Below are 20,774 nucleotides of genomic sequence, written 5' to 3' on the forward strand. Positions count from 1 at the left end.
GGATTTTTGGTTGATCAGAGAGGGATTGAGGCAAATCCCGATAAAATTCAAGCCATTATGAATATGTCCTCGCCGTCCAAAGTCAATGAAGTTCCGCGATTGACGGGCTGTTTGGCTGCTCTTGGACGGTTTCTCTCGAAATCAGGGGACAAATGTCACCATTTCTTTACAACCATGAAAAAGAATGCCAAGTTTGAATGGACGAAAGAGGCTGAAGAGGCGCTTCAGCAAGTTAAAGAGCATCTTCGGCAATTGCCCAGATTGATCAGTCCGTCCGAAGGGGAGAAATTGTTCGTTTACCTGGCCGTGTCTCCTTTTGCGGTAAGTGTTGTTCTCTTAGCTGAGAGAGACTCAGTGCAAATACCAGTCTATTTTGTGAGCCATGTGCTGAAGGATGCGGAGAGCAGGTATTCGTCCATTGAAAAGTTCGGCTTAGCTTTGTTGATGGCCAGCCGAAAGTTAAGGCCTTACTTCCTAGCCCACAGCACTCTTGTTTATACTGATCAGCCGTTAAGGCAAGTGTTGCATAGGATGGATGCATCTGGCCGAATGTTGAAATGGGCCGTTGAGCTCAACATGTTTGACTTGACATTTGAGCCTAGAAAATTAATCAAAGGACAGGCTTTAGCTGATTTCATTGTAGAGCTTACCCGGCCTACTGTAGAAACCGTCCAAGACCCAGCAGAGGGAAAGCGTCATTGGACCCTGATGGTGGATGGATCCTCAACAGCAAATGGATGTGGGGCAGGGATCATCTTTCAATCCCTAGAAGGAGACAAGTTTGAGTATGCAATGAAGTTCAAGTTTCAGGCGTCCAACAATGAGGCAGAGTATGAAGCTCTCTTAGCCGGCATTAAAATGTGCAAAGCGGCTGGAGCCTTGGAAATTGAAGCTAAAACTGACTCTTTGCTGGTCGTCAGTCAGGTCAATGGTGATTTTGAATGCAAGGAAGCATCCATGAGCAAGTACATGAATTTAGTCAAAGAAGAGATCAAGTCTTTGAAAAGGTTCGTCCTAGATCAAGTCCCCAGATTTGAGAATCATCAGGCTGATGCCCTTTCTAAGCTAGCCAGCTCGGCTGAAGGAGACGTTCCTAGAACGGTCTTCTGGGAGGTAAAAGCGGCCAAGAGCATTGAGGCCGGAGAAGTTCTGTTTCTCAGCCGAGAAGATGAGTGGATGAACCCAATCATTGAATTTAAGAAGATTGGTTGTTTGCCTCTTGATCCAATTGAAGCTAAGTACGTGAAAGCAAGGGACAAGTGGTTTGAGTTGTGGAATGAGACTCTATACAAAAAATCCTACAATCGACCTCTTCTCAAATGCATCAGCCGAAAGGAAGGTGTTGACCCTTGAGTTTTGAAGATGACCTAACCACAAAAGACATAGTATATTTTATTTATGTTGATTGCAAGGTAATTCATGCTCGAGCTAAGAGAATACTTGATTGAAGATTAAAGCGGATAATTAATCAAGATCGAAGTAAAGATGTTCGAGAAATGAAGAATCAAGCATGGAATGAAGATTAGGATACATTAGGGTATTTATTAATCTTCTTGTTAAGGTAGAGTAAAAGCTTTATTAAGTTCGTGGTGAATTCTCAAAGGAACTTGGTTCTGTTCTCATGAAAGGAACAGACCTGGCACTATAGGAACAAGACTTAGGAACAAGACTTAATAATTAGGGAACAAGACTTAAAACTAATTTAGGAGCTTCTAAGTGACTAATATTGTGCGCCTAAGTTAATTGGGTGCCCAATATAGTTGTTAGAGTTTTTAGGGATATTTTGACTAAGATTCATTATTTTAGAAAGTTAGTTGAAGTTTGTTAGGAAAAGATTTTAAAAAGATTTTCTGATTTTAAATTAACTGATTTTCAAATATTATCTTTTTAAAATATATATTTTATCTTTTATATTTTATTTAAAAGATTTAGTTTTCGAAAATTTATTCTTTCCGGTTTTCAAAATGTTTCGAATTTTTGAAATATAAAAACTGTTTTCCGGTTTTATAAAAGATTTTGAAAAAGATATTTTTCCTAAAAACTAGCTAAAGTATTTTATTTATTTATTTTCTAAAATCTAGATTACACGCCTAAGGTTTACTGCTACACGTTTATGTAGTTAGTGGATTTAGTGGCTAAAGTTAATTATCCTCCAAGTATTTAATTAAATTAAATAAGTTTAATTATTCTCCAAGTTTTGCAAAAACCACGTAATATGTTACTGCTTCTATATATGAAGTGAAGTAGTGGATTAGTGGATACTTTACATGACATGGAATAATTAATTTAATTTAATTAATTAATTAAACATCATGGAGAACATGTGATAATGGTCTAAGTTAGTGGAAATCATGTCTTGTCTTAATGGTCTATAAATAGGCGCCTAATTCATTTGAGTAAAATTGTGTCTGGCTTAGTTAATTTGTCCTAAGTTATCTAAAGTGTCAGTGCCTTTCCTTTAGAGAATTCATACTTACATTAATCGAGTTTATTACTCTTCCATTATTTTATAAAGTGTATTTTTGAGAAAAAGGGTTTGAGTGAACTCTTGTAAGTGTGAGAAAGCTTTGAGTGAAGCAAGAGAAAGGGAAAGAGAAAGAGAAAGGAACTTCGAGTGAAGTTTGAGAGAAAACGTCAGTTGTTAGGAACTGTCGTTGGGAACTTGAGTTGAGTGACTTAAGTTGAGAATCGAGAGAAAAGTAATAGGTTGTAATCAGAGTTGTTTTGGCCTATTATAGTGGAAAGTTGTTTAAAATCCCTTGTGGTTGAGGTTGTTTCTTCCTACTAGGCCTAGGAAGTTTTTCCTCGTAAAATCTCTCGTGTTCCCATTGTTTGTTCCCAAGTTTACTTTTAATTCCGCAAAAAGTAGAGCTTATTCTCTCACTATAATTCACCCCCCCCCCCTCTTATAGTGCTCATATTATACAACAGAAGGTTTGGACGTTCTAAAGGAGTTGCATGAGGGAGCTTGTGCTTCCCACATTGGAGGAAGAGCTTTGGCAGAAAAGGCTCTCTGGACGGGCTACTTTTGGCCGTCCTTGAAAGAAGACGCCCTGCTATACGCCAAGAAATGTGATAGTTGCCAAAAGCGTGGTAATATCTATCAAAAGCCGTCCAATTACTTGACTCCAATTCTCTTTCCTCTTCCCTTTGCTAAATGGGGGATGGACGTTCTTGGGCCTTTTCCTATTGCTGCTGGCCGGAAGAAATTTGTAATAGTAGTTGTGGACTACTTTAGAAAATGGGTTGAAGCTGAAGCATTAAAGGCATCACCACTAATGACGTCAAAGGGTTCATCTGGAAAATTGATTACATGGTTTGGAATGCCCCAGTCGATCGTCTTTGATAACGGGCCACAATTTGAAACACCGAAGCTCCGTCAATGGTTGGCGGTGACGCGAATCAAGGCTCACTTTGCCGCGAGTCTATCCACAGGGCTAATGGCGCAAGTTGAGGCTTTTAACAAGATTCTTTCGGTCGGGATTAAAAAGAAGTTGGACAATGCAAAGGGGCTTTGGGTAGAAGAATTGCAGCTGGTCTTATGGTCAATAAGGACAACGGCCAAGAATTCCACAGGAGAGACTCCTTTCATGATGGTCTATGGCTCTGAGGCCATCCTTCCTATTGAGGTTGAAGAACCCACCTTAAGAGTAATGATGTACTCAGAAGATGCTAACTGGGCAGCTCTTAGGACGGCTTGGACTTAGTTCCGAAGTCAGGGGCAACGCTTTGCTGAGAATGCAACTATACAAGTTGAGAATGGCAAGGGACTTCAACAAGAGAGTTGCAAGGCGTCCGTTAAAGCTGGGAGACCTCGTCTTAAGGAAAATGGAAGCGGTCGGCCGAGCCAAAGAGTTAGGCAAGCTTACCCCTAACTGGGAAGAACCCTACAAAATAATCGAAGTAGTTCAGAATGGCACCTTTCGTCTAGAAGGTTTGGACGGACGTCCCATTCCTAGGACGTGGAATTCTGACACTTTGAAAATATACTTTGTTTAGGGCATCCTACAAAGTTGTAATCTTTTCTAATGCATTACAATGAAAAAGTAGAATGTATACATGTACCTTGACTATTCGTCAAGAAAACTTCATATAATACAGCTCTACTTCTCTATGACTTTGTTTGGTTTGTTTGCTTAAGTTATATATTATTGTTCAAAGCTAACTAATTTAACAAAGCAAAAAGAACAATACACCTTTCATTAGGGGGATGGCTGAACATTTTATCGTCCAAAAATGAATAGATATATAGTATTGGCCGGTTGTTTACTTAAAGAGTTAAACATCTCCTAAACAAGGTCGGCTGGAATTAGGACGCCTCAGTACTGGTATCCTGCTTTCCTCCAGAAGCCAAAAACTTAGGGATAACAACCTTAGTAAAGGAACAAGTTATCTCATGATTTAACAAAGATGGACGAGTTACAATCACTCTTAGAAAAACGTCCAAGTTATTTAAAAAATTATAGTCTTTACTCCTTCTTGAACAGAGGAAGATATAAGTACTCCTCGTCCAAGAAGGGGGGCATATAGGGGCATATAATTTATAAATAACTAAGTCTTTGTCCAATGACGAATGATTGTCCAGGTTCCGGCCGAACAAGTCATTTACTTAGCAGGTTTTTAAAATTTAAAACAAGTTTATGTGATGATGAACGTCCATGAAAGAGCTAATGGGTCATATCAAAACTTATTGACGGGTCAGATCAAATCTTGTTGACAAATTACTTTTATACTTGGACATTAATGAAGGTCTTAATGCAGTCGGCCAAAAGAGCTGATTAGATCGTCAGAATGATATTATGACGAGTTGCTTTTGTACTTGGTACAAATATGGGATTATAATGTAAGACGTCTAAAACAGTAAAGCATAGCACAATAGAGATTGAAAAAGTTAGCTTCTCATATATGAAAAAGATGATTACAATCTAATCTAAAAACAAAGTACAAAAAAGAAAAGGTACAAGTGGCTCACGGCCAAGATACAACAAAAGATTAAGCGGCAGGAGGATCATTGTTCTCTTCATCCTGAGCCTCCATATCTTCTTCTCCTTTTTCATCCTCAGAATATTCTTCGAAGGCGGGAAGTTCTGCCCCTGATATGGTGGCTTTGTGCAAACTTTCTTGGAACTCCAACCGACGAGCATATCTGGGAATATCTCTTCTTCGGCCATCATACCAAAGGCCTGCACCACCCATTCTTTTGAGGTATTTATGACGGTGTTCATAGCCTCCTTGGCCGCTTCAACCGTGGCCGCAACCTCAGTTCGGAGAGTTTGATTTTTAACCTTCAGGACGAGGTTTTCCTTGTAAAACTCTGCAGCCATGGTCATGACTGAGTTCCTCTCGTCCAGAAGGTAGCGTTCCAGAGACGCTCTCTCGTCCAGCATTTCGGTCAGCCGAAGTAGATAACTTTTATTTTGGGACTCAATATCGGCTGACCGCATCACCCAGGCTAGCTTGGACTGCTGATGCAGCACTTCCTGCTCGGCCATTTTGAACTAGCAAGGTCCGCGGCGCGGTCACATCTTGGACGAGCTTTTTGTTTTCCTTTCTAAGCTCCTTCGCCCAATCTTCAGTTATCATGCTGCGAGCAAAGAGCTGAAAACGGGAGGAGGACAGAAGGGTCAGGACGAATGTTAGAAAAATTAATATATATTTTAAGTATGGATATTGGAGCGTCCAAAGAGAAGCTTACCTCTGCAGCCAGCTGAGACATGTAGCCAACATGCCCTGAAGAGGCTCCCCTTAAACCCTTTATGTAAGGCTCAGGGAAGCATTTGAAGAGCTCCAGCTTGAGCTTCTCCCTTTTGGCCGGGCTCATCCTCGTGAAGGCGGCCGATGCTTCGTCATCCGAGAGGACGGGAGAGCCGGCTGGAGCCTCCTCAGCTTTGCCCTTTCCCTTATCTGAAAGAGTTGACTTGTCAGTATTTTTGATGGGTATTACGACCGTATGACGGTTGGAGGGACTCATTGGCCGTCCGCCAACGCGCAAGGTCCTAACAAAATTTGAGTAGTAGGACTCACCAGACGAAAGGGAAGCCGTCTTATAGGCCTCCGGCATCTGATTTACCAGCTTAGAGACCAGCCCTGAAAAAGCTGACCCGTCCACAGAAGTGTCCGGCTTCAGCTCAAATACCTCCAGCTGAGCAAGGGCCTCTGGTTGCTCAAGGGTCAGATCGGCCGCGGCGGCATAAGGGATCAGGCCCCTCTCCTCAGTGGTCGGAGGGGCATCCTCGGCCGGGATATTGATCACCACTTTTGGTGGAGGCCGGGAAGGTTCCTTCTTTTTGGCTGTGAAGCCTTTGGATTTTTTGGGAGGAGGTGCCTCGCTAATGGTGGCCGACCTCTTCTTTGAGGCCGCCTTCTCCACCAATGCTTTGGACGTTGGGATTTTTCTAAAAAAAGATGCAAGTTAGAACTCGTCTTGAAGATATATTTTGATGCTCAGATTAAAAGTGCAAGGCGTTCAGATATTATTTGAACGATCCGCTCTTCCAAGAGTCAAATCGTCCAAGACGGATTCATGACGGCTTGCTCCTCGAGGAGGCAAAGCGTCCAAAACCCAGTCAGGCGGACTAGCTCTTTGAAGAAAAACGTCAAAGGCGGATTTCAGACGGCTTGCTCTTCGAAGAGGTAAAGCGTCCAAAATCAGTCAAAACGGTTTGCTCTTCGAAGAGGCAAAACGTCAAAGACGTATTTCAGACGATTTGCTCTTCGATGAGGCAAAGCGTCCAAAATCAGTCAAGACGGTTTGCTCTTCGAGAGGCAAAACGTCAAAGATGGATTTGACGGCTTGCTCTTCCCGAAGGCAAAGCGTCCAAAACAGTCAAGACGGTTTGCTCTTTGGAGAGGCAAAGCGTCCGGAACCAGTAAGGAAGGTTTACTCTTCGTGAAAGCAGGACGTCAGAAGGATTTATTGATGCAAAAAAAAAATTAAAGAAAAATATTTATATACCAGAGTGTCCGCTCTTTTTTCAGCGCCGGACTTGCTGAATTCCTTCCAAAGGGAGTCAGTAAACTTGGACGCGCTCATGTCGCCTTTCAAATTCCGTAACTTTGCCTTGGCTGAATCTGCATAAGAAGAGAAAATAGGTGAAATTCTTGAACTCAGGACGACGGAGTTTTTTCCTTAGAACTTTTGAAAGATATACCTCTATCGGCGGCCGGCCTCAGCCCGGCCGCGACCAAGAAGTCGTCATTGTAGAACATCTCCTTGAAAGGGATCCAGTTGGACGGACCTCTAAAGGAGACGTCATCGATGGAATACTCTGAGGTTTTAAAGTATTCCACCAGGTGCTCAGCCGAGCTGTCCTCCAGCTCCAGAAAGGACGCAGTTCGTCTAGTATTGGTGGCACCCCGGCTGGTATAACGGTACCTTCTGGCCATCGCTTCGTTTGGAGCTTGGACGAACAGGAACTCGGCCTTCCAAGCATGCATCTTGGCCGGACGTCTTGTCCCAAGACGTCATGAAGCCTTGCCTATTGCAAACACTCACCCAAGCCCCATTAACAGTTTTGGGAACTTTAGAGACATAGTGTATTTGTGAGAAGGCCGCCATGGATGGCTGGACGCCCTTAAGCTCACAGACGGCTATGAAGGTTAAAATGTTTTCCACGAATTTGGGCAAGTTGGTTGAGTCCTATGTTATAATAATAAAGAATTCTAGTAATAAAGGAATGAAGAGGAAAGCGTAGTCCGGCATCTAAAGTTAGACGGTAAACAGCAAAATCGCCAGCAGGAGCACTAAGTATAGTGTCCTCCCGGCCAGGAAGAACAAACGTATACCCCGGCATGGGTATGGCTGAAGAAAGGTGGTCTAGATGGCGACCTACTAGTCCTAGCCAGCCAGATTCGGCCAGAATGTATCTAGGGTCAGACAAGGGGCCCAAACGCCTCCTTATCTCAGAAGATGTGGTGGATGGCTCGTCTGAGCCACTGCCAGCAGCAGAAGAGCTCTCGGCCTCATTTGTCTCATCTGAGGCCGCTCTGAGGTTTGACGGGTTAGGCTCAGGAGAGCCTCGTCTTTCAGACTCTTCCTGGACGAGTTCAGGAGATGGGTTTTGATTGACAGGACGAGCACTCTGGATCTCTCGTTCTCCGTCAGCAGGAATCCGGCCGGTTGATCCCTCTCTTTCTGAGCTAGAGGTCGGCATGTTAACCCCTCTTCTGATACGAGCCATCTGCTTGACGCGCGCCAGATTACCCTGCACAGGTAAAGACTGGGTCGTCTGACTTTGCCGTCCATGGCTAAAGAAATAGAAAGCATGTCCCGCCGAGATAGGACCAACTCTAGAAGATGCCGAGGAAGTTACCCTCTGTTCTAGGGTTAGCACCAACCCTTGAGCGGCCGGAATTGTTCGAGAAGAGGACGAATCCATTTTCTTAAAATATGCTTGGAAATATAAAAAAGGATGAGTGAAGAAATACCTGTAGAAGAAAGCTCGGACGAATGTCAAAGACGACTTGAGGCCTCGGACGAGCAGAGTGGCAATTGCAAGAGCTTGGACGGGAGTAGTTTCTCTCTCTAAAAGCTCAGTAAAAATTGCAGAGTCTCTCTCTCTAAAAAATTTCTCAGCAATGTTAAAATGATTCCAGGAGCGACTAAGTCACATATTTATAGAGGGGTGAAAATGACCCCCCCAGCCGGTAAAAAGTAACCGTTGCTCATAGGAGTTGACCTGTGGAGACCGGCAAAGTGGCGCCTCTTTTTTGAAAAAGAGAAGGGCAGTTCCAGGTCGGTTAAAAGAGGAAGATTAACCGTCTTGGCGCCTAGAAGATAATAACTCCCTCTTTTAAGGGGCAAATGTTGTAGCCTAAAAATCAACGGCTATCAGGCTGACACGTGGCCTCATCAGAGCCCTACATGTGGCATACAATCATGAAGGCAAAGTACAAAGGGCCAACAGTTTGCAGGGCTAAAAGTACGTTTCCCTGAAGGAAGAGTACTAAAAGTCCCTCTAATGGCCCAAAAATTGTTCTTCAGGCCCAGTAAAGGTGGCTGCACCTCTGCATAAAAGTGAGGTGTATTAACCAACCAACACTGCCACGTGTCCCATTTCATTGATTAGCCAATCAGATGTCCCAAATTAGGGTGACATCAAGGACAGCAGTCATTTCAAACATATAAATAGTCCTTATTTCAGGGTGAAAGGTACGTTTTTCAGAGCATAGTACTGTTATTCTGCCATAAATTCTTCTCTCTCTCTCTCTCTACTTTCTCTCTCTAAAAGTTCCTTCACATCCTGATATCTGACTTAAGCATCGGAGGGGAAATACCACCCAAACCTCCAGGGTGGGTCCCTTTTTGCAGGTTGCTCGTCAGGAGTTAGCATTGGGATTCGAGCCAATCATTGTTGCACAAGTCTCCAGTTTTAGAACCTATCTTTGGGAGTTGTGATATTTAATTACTAGTTTTACTCTACGTAACACCCCTGACCTTGGTAGTTGCTACGATTCCCTTGATAATTACCACCACCATTAGTGTGATTATTGCCCCATTATTATTGTTACCCCCATATCGAGGTTTCTTGTCATTTCCATGGTCAGTTTGGTTGTTAGGTGGGTCTTTTCTCTTATTCATCCCCATAACTTCCTCTTCACGTCTCAAAATCCTCTCAATATTAGAAGCCTTAGCATAAGCCTCCTGAAAAGTTGCAGAAGTTGCTCCCCCAAGTCTGTTCTGAGTTCTAAATGCTAACCCATCCTCAAACTTTTGAGCCTTAGCTCTCTCATCTGGCAACACATTAAGGCAAAATCTAGCTAACTCATTGAACTTTTGGGCATACTCTTGCACAGACATAGTAACTCCCTGGTTAAATCTAGTGAACTCATTGTATTTCTGCCTCCTAATATGTTCGGGGAAAAATCCATCCTTGATAGCAACCTTAAAAGCATTCCTATTAAAGTTTTCCTGAGCTCTAACAATAGGTCATTGACTCTCCCACCAAGTGTATGCATCCTCCCTCAAATAAAAGGTAGCTTGGTCTACTTTTGAGCTTCAGGTGTCCCAGTAGCAGTAAATAACTTATCAAAGTCTCTTAGCCAGTTTTCTAAGAGTAAGGGGTCTTCCTTTCCTACAAAGATTGGAGGTTTAAGGGTTGCTAACTTCTTTGCCATAGCAGCTTGTGGGTCCTCTCCACCATTATTCCCTAATTGGTTTGGAACACTAAACCCATACGTTGCGAAAGTTGTTCTAGAGATCTCAATCTCTCAAGTAGTTGTTCAGGGGTTTCAGCCATTTTTTCAAAAGTCCTCCGACGAGATCTAGTGTATACTTGATAGGTTTGCATACAATTCCTGCACATTAGCATTGGTATTACTACATCTATTCACCCATACATGGTCTTGCACATCGTTTTATTTACTCAATACTAACTTTCATCATAGGACAATTACATGCCTCAATCAGACTATATTTCATCATAACATTTCAAGACAATCTTTGCATGCTTCCATCAAATTTGACAAGTAAACAACAATTATAACAAGAACTTAAACTCTATTCAACTCAAATAGTCAAGTAATAAGATTCATAATTAAAACACATAAATAGGAACTTAGAGAATTTTCAATACTACTAAAGAACTTAGTCTATAAACCTTATTATAAATATAAATTTCTAAATCATATGGTGAAATGATCATCCTAGCATTTCTTGTAGTTACAACATCTAAACATATAAGAACGAAAATAAACAATTAATAAGCACCTGAAATAAGTGCTTTCACATTAAGGCACATAAACCCATTTCGATCTCACTCTCACAATTTATTTTAATGTTTATTACTTAATCTATTAATACTTATATTTATTTATTTTTAACCTTAGGCTCGTAATTATTTAACACATTTTATAAACTCCTAATTTATATTTATTATAACCTAAGCTCTGAATACCAATTTGTAACACCCCGAAACTTTGGTTCTAAAACTTTAAAAAAAAATTCACTTTTCATTAAGATATTTTACCAAACCTTTAGGGTGTTACCGCCGCATCTATTGTTAAAAATAAATGCAAGGCTAATTAAAATAAAAATTTAACTCACAAACCAAAGTATCAAAATAAACCAAACTAAGTTGTCTAATTTAAACCAATTTAAAACTAAACAATCCCAAATAACAGTACTGTAGTGTTTATTAAACTAGGTGAACTTAAAAACTATATATTCACTCATTCCTGCAACTTTGTCCCTTTCACCAACCTGCACAATATAAATAGGAAGAGAACAAAGGAAAACAAAAACACAAAAATTAGCAAAAGCTAAGTAATTTCAACTCCATCCCGTAAAATTAATAATAATAATAGTTATATTTTCAAAATAATTTTTATAGCATAATATAGACAAATATAACGTAATACAGACAAGTATAACATAATATAAACAAGTATATAATATGATTAACCATTTCAATTATTCAAGTTTATATGAGTCATACACAACAATTTTATTTATTAGCGGGGAATCGAACGTCAGTAGGCCGGGACTAATCCCAGTAACCATCTACTTCGACATGGGTCGTCACCCAGATAATTAAGAGTAATGGCCAATATCGTTTTGCAGAACGTCCCTAGTGTGCACACCCCTCACTAATCTAACGGGTATCCGCAATGCGCACCAATAGTATTAGGAGGAAGACAATAAAGAGTTGTAACAGAATAAAATCAAGTACTGTTCATCACCTATGGAGGATCCAAATCCACAGGATAATTCCCTCAGTTTCCACTTTACGTGATTAATAGATTTTTAAAAGTTGTGACACATTAACATTAGCAGGAACATCTTCGGTTCAATAAATAATTTTCACAACTTAACCACTTAATATAATTATGATAATAACGTCCATAATTCGTAGTAACCAATACATCCATCATTAGAGCCTCAAAGAGTCATCATATCAACTTATCGTTCGAAACATCATTAACTCACTAATTTTACCCATTAAGTTACATTACCAATGTTAATATAATTTCTTAAACATGGTGATTACATATGTACACTACATTCCAAAAGTAATAACAAAACACTTGTAGATACATATGTATTATACGTAGGAATAATAGGTACTATAAATATAATAATAATAATTTTAGTCATAACACATACTAATACTATTTATGCCACATATATACATCTAATATAAACATAAAATCATATAATCACATGTATTACACATAGCACATACAATTCCTAACGGGATTCTAGTAGTTGATGGACATTGTGAATTACCTCGAACGCTTCCCAAGTATAGCAATATCAACTAAAAATCGCCTTCTACGAAGTTTCCGTCTACAACAAATAATATTACCTAAAGTTAGATATCTAATATAATATCCCGGAAGAATAATTAACCAAAGTTACAAAATAAATAATTAACAAGGTTAAATAATCAAAGTTAGAAAGATAATAAGAAAGAAAGAAATTTTTCTTTTTTAAAAAATATTTGTATAAAACGTGACAATGTCACCCTGGTAAGGAACCAAAAAATTTTGCAGGTTGACGTGTGACAGCAAAGTCACAATTCGTCAGTGACTTTTGCTGCACACCCTTTTCTTTTTGTTTTAAAAAAATAAATTCAAAGCTTAGACATTTGTGTTGCAGCACGCAAAAGAAAACCAGAGAATGAGGAAAGAGAAAGGAAGAAAGAGAAAGAAGAAGAAGACCGGCGCCTACTCTGGCCAAATCGTCGGAATTGTAGTCTCGGGTTTTAATAAATATATATAATTTTTTTTTCCTGGTTGAAACCTTTGAAATACAACAATGGTGGATTTTTAGATCTGAAATTTGGAACTTACCAAAGAGATGAAGAAAGTGAATTACGTGAGAATTTTGGGTGTTTTGGGGTATATATATATGTATGTAAATCTAGGGTTTCACTAAAAGATAAGTATTTAAAAATTTTCAGAATTTACGTTTCTCTCAATCTTTCTTTTTGAACGAAAAAAAAAATCTGATTTAAAAAAAGATGAAATTCTGATTTCAAAAATTATTATTTTTTTTTTTAAAGACAAAAAAAATATGATTTACTAAATAAAAACAAGTTTCATAAAAATCTGATTTATTATGATTTTACTTTATTTTTCCGAATAAAAATCTTATTATAACAAAATAAATTTTATAAAATAGTTATAAAAATTTTGGATATTACAGAATAGTTTAAAAGGTTGAGCCCCTTGTAAGATGGACTAGGTGGAAGTATGAAGAAAGCCTATCTAATGATGAAAATACAAATAAATTTATGAAAAATTTCATTCTACATTTGAAGCAAAAAAATGTAATCTAATATTGACTTTGCTTGAAGATAAAACATGCACACTAACTTTGTAGTTTTGTTAATGACTCATACCTCATATTTGTAGTTCTTTTAATGCCTTTACAAATGTTTTTGCAGGGGTAAGAAGGATAGCAATGGTGAGACATGCTACCAGACAACAACTCAGTGCATCATGGATAGATGGCCCTTGTCCAAACATTAGGGATAACCAAAAAAAATTAGAACATGCCATGAATACCCCTCAGGTAGACGAGAATATGACATTCATGATGGGAGAAGTGTGTTGCCAGTGTCACTCAATAATAGGACTTGTATTTGTGGTAGATGGCAGATTAGTGGTATCCATTGTAGGCATGGTATTAGGGCAATATTCTATGTTGTCAAGGATCCACTTGACTATGTGAGTGACTGGTATTTTGTTGCTAGGTATAGAGAGGCATATAAGGGAAACATTTTGTCGATCCCATATGCTGATCAATGGCCTAATTTGGGTTTGCCTGAGCTATTACCCCCAACAATGAAAAGAGGGATAGGAAGACCATCTAGAAACAGAAGAAGAGAAGAGGGAGAGAAAGGAAGGGAAAGAGAAGCACTACAGATCAATGCAAGAAATGCAAGTCATTTGGGCACACCTCTAAGACATGCAAAGGAGGGCTAACATATAAAGAGGTGCTTGAGCAACAGAGGATTGAAGTTCCATCTCAAGGGAGTAATAAAGGGAAGAGAGTACTAAGCCAAAATGACACATCAACAAGGGATTACAACCTAATTGAATATATTATAACAGAACAAGAACCTCACAGACCTCATACAGACAAGGCTTCAACAAGTCAGTCAAGGGCAAAAACTATTAGGCAGTCCCTGAGCCAACCCTCTGGCAATGCAATTAACATCACACACTCAGTCTGACAAGCCTTCATCAGCTAAGTAAAAGGGAAAGATAAGACAACAACCCATGAGCCAACCATGCGAGACTACATATGTGGAAGAAAGTATGAGTCATAAGAGAAGAAATTTTGGCAAGGATGTCAATGCTAGACTAAGTCAATTGCAATGGGCTGACTGATGTTGTAATCTGATGTGGTTTGCTTTTGGACAATAATTATGTAAGGTGATGGGTTAGTTTTTACAACATTCCATTATGAATTATGATGACGTCTCTTGCTGGACATGAATATATGCCAATGATGTAATGAAAGTAATGCATTTTGAGTTTTTAACAATTAATGAAATTTATAATGTTCATTGTAAAAATAGGTGCTTCAAAATACAAGACATTAGTCCACTAGAATGACATTGACATCAGTACTACTAATATACTTTTCTAATCAAACCCAACGTCTAAAACTAAAGCATACACAACAATGACTATATCCCTCTTACCCCATATTTATAATAATCACCAGAATAATATACAAAAAAACCCAATTTTAACAATCTCCCTAAAATACAACCCTAATTCACACAACTTTTCCTTCACAAAAACAATTGCACGCCTTATCTCCAACATTTTCCCTTCATCAGAATGAATACCAAAAGCATCATCACCTCGCATGAAAAATCTATCTCCCCCTCTTCCCTTGATGTGGGAATTAACCACAACAAATATTGACAGTAATCACACTTGAAGTATGCTTTTCTAGGATTGCATTGAGAATTGGATATATGCAATTTTGCATTTTTAGGAGGGGAGAAATTGCACCTTGGTGAAAAGGTTTAAGCCCACAATTCGCATCATGGGGGAGGAGTGAGAAGAAGACATTAGAAGAGTGGAGAGATTATAGAAGGAGGCTTCAATTATACGAGGAAAATCAAATGGGGTCACTAATTTAAAGAACCCTAATGTTTCAGTGGGAATTTTTAAACCCAAAAGTCAACTAAACATGCATAAAAGCTTAACCCCAACTTAACGTCTGTTATTAAAGATGTATTAGTAATGGCATTATGTGTAACATTTAGGGAGTTCATGGGCATGATGTAGAATCTATTTACAGGCTGGGCACAATGTAGAAAACAAAAAAACACAAGGGTAATATATAGAAAAATTCTACTATAAATAAACATATTATCATTGTTATATTCATGAGTGTTTTTATAACATTACCATTTATGATTATTATTGTGACTATGATATTATTAGTTCAAATTACTTCAATTCAGTTCGATTCAGTTTACTTCAATTCAGTTTATTTTAATTGAACTTAGAAGAACATGGATTTATATCCTATATTAATAAACTAGAAATACTAATTATCCATCAAACACCTACTTGTTTAATCTTTAAATATCCATGATTATCATCTCAAAACAAATTATCCATCAATTAAAACATCCATGACGAATAGTCCATAAGGGATAAATAGCTTGTGATTCCCCCTATCGTACTCTCGTATTTTGGCAAATGAAAATTGCAATAAGTTTGCAAAGAAAAGAAAAAAAAAACTTATCTCAAACACTTTTCATTTATTTTCAAGGATTGAAATAAAATGTAAAAGGGTTACAATTTTCCGTTTTTGTGCACTAATAAATTATGTTTAATATATATACGTTCAATGGAATAGCGGATACGGTTAGCAAGATTCTAGACCGGGGTGCGCGAAGGTAGTGAGAGTTTAGCGAGTAGCAATTGAACCAGGATGTTAGGGGGTATTATGATACATTCATAAGCGCCCTAAAAATATATTTATTATAAACTAATTATAAAGAAAATTAAAGATTTTATATAGTAGTATCATTTATATTAAAAAATAACCCTTTCCATATTTAATGAACCTAAACACTTAGGATAGGCAAAAATATATATAGAATGTACAATATTTATGTAGTATTATTTAGATTAAAAATTAACCAGTTTCATGCTTATAAAACTCTATACACTTAGCTAGACTGCATGGCATATTAGAACAATACTTCAATTTTTATTGTTTTTATGCTTTTGCAATCGGTTATATATTTTTTCTCATGTGCCTATATGATAACTTTGACAAATTATTTATCGATTTTAACTCAATCTAAAAATAACTTACTAAGGTACGAAATAAGTGGTTGGGATTCTCAAGGTCTCATTGTTCGATTCTACTCGATCCACTTGATCTAATTTGAAAATGTAAATAATTTTGTCATATGTATGTATTAGAGGTGTCAATCTAGGTCACTGGGTGGGTTTGGGTTGACCCCACTTGGGTCGGGATGATTTGGGTCGGAATAATTTGGGTGAGAGTGTGTCATGGATCGGAACTGGGTGGGTCGGGTGAACTTGGGTCGGGTTCAACTAGATGAGGGACTCTCGGAACTGGGTCAGAAATGGGTCGGCTTAGACTGGGTTAGCCGGTACCTAGGTTGGGTGAATTTGGGTCGGAATGGAAAAAGGTGAAGTTGGCCCAAATTGGCTTTCGGGATGACTTGGATCGGGAGAAATCGGCTTTTGGAATTACTTGGGTCGAAAGGCTTTCGAAATGACTTAGGTCTAAAGAAATCGCCTTTAGAAATGACTTGGGTTAGAAGAAATCGACTTTCGAAATGACTTGGGTCAGAATAAATCGGCTTTCGGATTACTTTGGCCGGAAGAAATCGATATCGGAATAACTTAGGTCGGAATAATCGGCTTCGGGATTGACTTGGGTCGGAAGAAATGAGATTTCAAAATTACTTGGGTCAGAAGGAAGGGGTTTTTCAAACTAGAAGAGGTTTTTATTTTCTTCTTTAAGTCTTTCTAACTTCGAAATATCTTGATTTCCATAATAAGAAGTTGGGCTAGATCGATATTGGAATGACTTGGGTTGGAATAAATCGGCTTCTGAATGACTTGGCTCGGAATAAATCGGCTTTCTGAATGACTTGGGTCGGGAAAAAATCGGCTTTTGGAATTTTTGGGTCGGAATAAATTGGCTCTCGATAGGACTTGGGTCAGCTGAAGTCTCAAACCGATGTGGCGTATTGACTTGGGTCGGATGAAATCGGCTCTTAGAATGACTTGGGCCGGGATTGTTATAACTTTTGTGATAATACATTGAATCATTAATACTTATATTACTAATTTTAAAAAAAAAACTAAACCGAGACTTATAATTTATATAGTTATATTATTGGGTAATCACCATTGGCTATTGCCCATCGGGTTATTCACTTTTTCTTATTCATGATTGCAGAAGTATTCAAGTAACAACCATAAGGGTTAAGCCGTTAAGGCATAAGTCCATATTGATTATTGATTAGAGTCAATAGATTATTAAACTTAAATATTTAGTTAGTTAGTGACTTACTTACTCACTCTCAAGTCTCAATGAGTCACTATATAGCAACAAAAAGAGTTAGAATTAAAGAATTAGGTTGACATTAACACATTAATGAAAACATCTTGTTCGACTTTCATTGTTCATGGCACAACTGAACAAGTAATAATGATCAACATTAATCACTTAATCGAACATGAAGATGATACATAATCATATCACTATATCAGTAGAGCATGAAACATTGAAACTATGAAAGTAAATCATAGTTGATACCAAATTATCATATCACTATATATATCAGTAGAGGACGAAATATTGATCGACTTTCGTTAACTTCAGGTTCACATAAATCAAATGATGATAAAATTGATTGTCTTTGACATTAATCAAAACCATCAAAAGATTGATCGTCATACAAGATAGGGCTCTATCATCGATGTTATTACATGATTTTAACAATAATCGAAGCATCATTAGAATAGATTGATCGACTTTCATCGTTGATGTTTCAGTTGTGGGTCTTAAAAGAAACTAATAATAATATTAATGATAATAATAATAATATAATAATAGTAATAATTGTTATAATAATAATAATAATAATAATAATAATAATAATAATAATAATAATAATAATAATGATAATAAATTGGTTATGCAATATTTTATTGCCATAATCCATAAGCATTATTATTTCCCAAATCTAATCTAAATTGAAACAAGTTATTATCGGATGAAACAATGAATGTATCATTGTAATTTGTAAGTTGATAAGGTAAGATAGTATAACATTACTCTATTTAAGCTAATCATCTATAAAATAACAATGTAATAATTAAGTAGTCACTAGAAACTCAAAAAAGTTCATATAAGTTAAATACGTACTTATATAGCTAAACTATAAGTTCACTTTAATAATTTTTTCACTTAGTTCAGAAAATGAATGAATTCATTTTTGAAGGAGAATGAACGAATTGGTATATAGTATATAAGAAAAGTAGCAAAAATAATGTTGTGACTTGTGATTGGCCAATTTAATGAAACATGGATCATGATCCACGATCGTTGATTTGCTTCAGCCACATCATATGATCGTTCACTTACATAGACACAGATTACCACCCACATCAGCAAAAGCTGATCGTTGATGATAAGCAAACAAACCAATGCCATTGATTTTGCGCTCCCCCTATATGTAACCCTAACCTTCTCTCTCTTCTTTACCCGCCTCCCTCCTTTCTTCTTCAGCTAAACTTAGAGAATCCTTTTTATGAGTGAGGAATAAGATCAAGTTGATGATCATGAAAAAAATGCTCTTAATCACAATTGAGAATGAGATTGTGAGATGAATGGGGGTGATTGGGAAAGAAAAAGGGTTGGGGTGAGTGAAAAGATGATCAGGCGTGGGAGTGGGACCCACTGCCTGGTCATCATTTTATAAATTTTTTTGGTTGGCTTCTCAGCAAAACGTTGTGTTTTGCTGCGTAGCCAGCCAAAATTTTTTTTTAAAGTGACACCCTGCAGCTGACACGCATGTCACCGCCAGTTACAGCGTGCCATTTGGCACTTACGACACATGGCTGGCTTCGATTGGGCAATTGAAATATAACCGTTGTAAATTTTGTAACGGTTATATTTTAAAAAATATAAATAAAAAAAAAGATAAAAATTACCAACAGCTCTATTTTTTCAAGATCTATAAATAGAGACCCATTTTGCTATATTTTAAACACACTTAATTTTCTCCACTAATTTCTTCTATTTGTTCTAACTATTCTTCCATTGCTCTTATTTTCGAATTCTTATAATTATGGATCCTAATCATCCTAATTATATAAGAAAGCAACCCCAAAATGGCTTAAAAAACCAAATGCCTAGCTAACAAAATCGCTTAATTAGCTCCCAAAATCAGTCAAATTATCGCCAACCTTCTCAAATCAATCAAAATATCGTCAACCCTCTCAGATGAATAACAATCAAAGGGGAGAAAATTCTCAAAATGCTTCTCCTCAATATGATAATCTCTACCAAGAATCTCTATCTGAAAATGCCAACCTTTCATATCATCAACTTGATCCTAATTATGGATTTTCTCAATACCAAGAAGATGCATCTCCGAACAATGGTGTTGATGATGATGGTGGTGAATACGAAGAAGGTGATGATGGTGATGGTCTTGGTCAATACCATCAAGATGATGATTCTGATGGTTTTGATGACTTTGTTCAGGGAACTCAATCATTTTCGCCATTATTACTATCAGCTAATCAATCTCAGCAACCACCGGAAAGACAACCCGTTCAATCACAAAACCCACTTATCCCAGCAACAAGTTCTTGTGGTAAGAGGGTTTGGGATCAAGTTGAAGATGAACTCCTAGTCTCTGCATTTATGAACACTTCTCTTGATAAGGTGAGTGGGACGTACCAAAAGAAAAATGTCTTATGGGGAAAAGTTTGGGAAGCTTTCGAGGCAGGAAGAATAGCAAACCCAACAGAAATTGCTCCAAGAAATGCTGATATGGTGAAAGGTCGTTGGAGTAGAGTTGCTCCACGGGTTTTAAGGTGGGCTGCATTTTATGATGAAGCTCTTGCAAGAAAGAAGAGTGGTCAAAACGATGATGATGTTCTGAGAGAAGCTCATGCATTGCATCGTAGGAAAAATGGTAGGTTCATCCTCGAACATGCTTGGAAAATGTTGAGGAAGTTTCGGAAATTGAGGTCAATAGTTATAAAATCAACGGAAAGTCCACGTGGTCGCCCCAAAAATCCACAAGAAAATGTTGATTCATCTGGAAGCGGAGGTACAATAAGAGGACAAGAGTTGATGGAAGCGACTCAATGCCCGAGACACCTACTAGTTGTGAAGGAGGTAAAGTGGACCCACGTCCATATGGTTCTAAGAAAGCGAAGTCTCAATTAAGTTTGTAATTGTCGCACCAATGTAGCATTTTATGTATTTCGTTCTTAAAATTATATTAAAAATGCTAATTGTGTCTCATAAATTAATTATTAGATCGTTAATTATGTATGCATAAGATATTGGTAACTAATTTCGTATTTAATTACTTAATAAAAACGCTAATTACACATGCTAAGTATTAATAAGAGCTAAATATGTAGATAACTTAATTATTAAAATGATAATTATAATTTTAAAATTATAAATTTAATTAATTAATAATAAAATATCAATTAGTAATGAATGTTTCATATCATTAAAAAGTAAATAATAAAAATATTGTATGATGGTGTTGGGTGATGAGAGA

General features: G+C 37.7%; 1 pseudogene; it reads left to right on the forward strand.

The window, feature by feature from the left end:
- The first annotated feature begins 19,376 nt into the window (after positions 1-19,376).
- On the forward strand, positions 19,377-20,436 carry LOC104884619 (uncharacterized; annotated as a pseudogene).
- Positions 20,437-20,774: the final 338 nt, after the last annotated feature.

This window comes from Beta vulgaris, chromosome 3 (assembly GCF_026745355.1).
Source record: "Beta vulgaris subsp. vulgaris cultivar EL10 chromosome 3, EL10.2, whole genome shotgun sequence".
Classification (NCBI taxonomy): Eukaryota; Viridiplantae; Streptophyta; class Magnoliopsida; order Caryophyllales; family Amaranthaceae; genus Beta; species Beta vulgaris.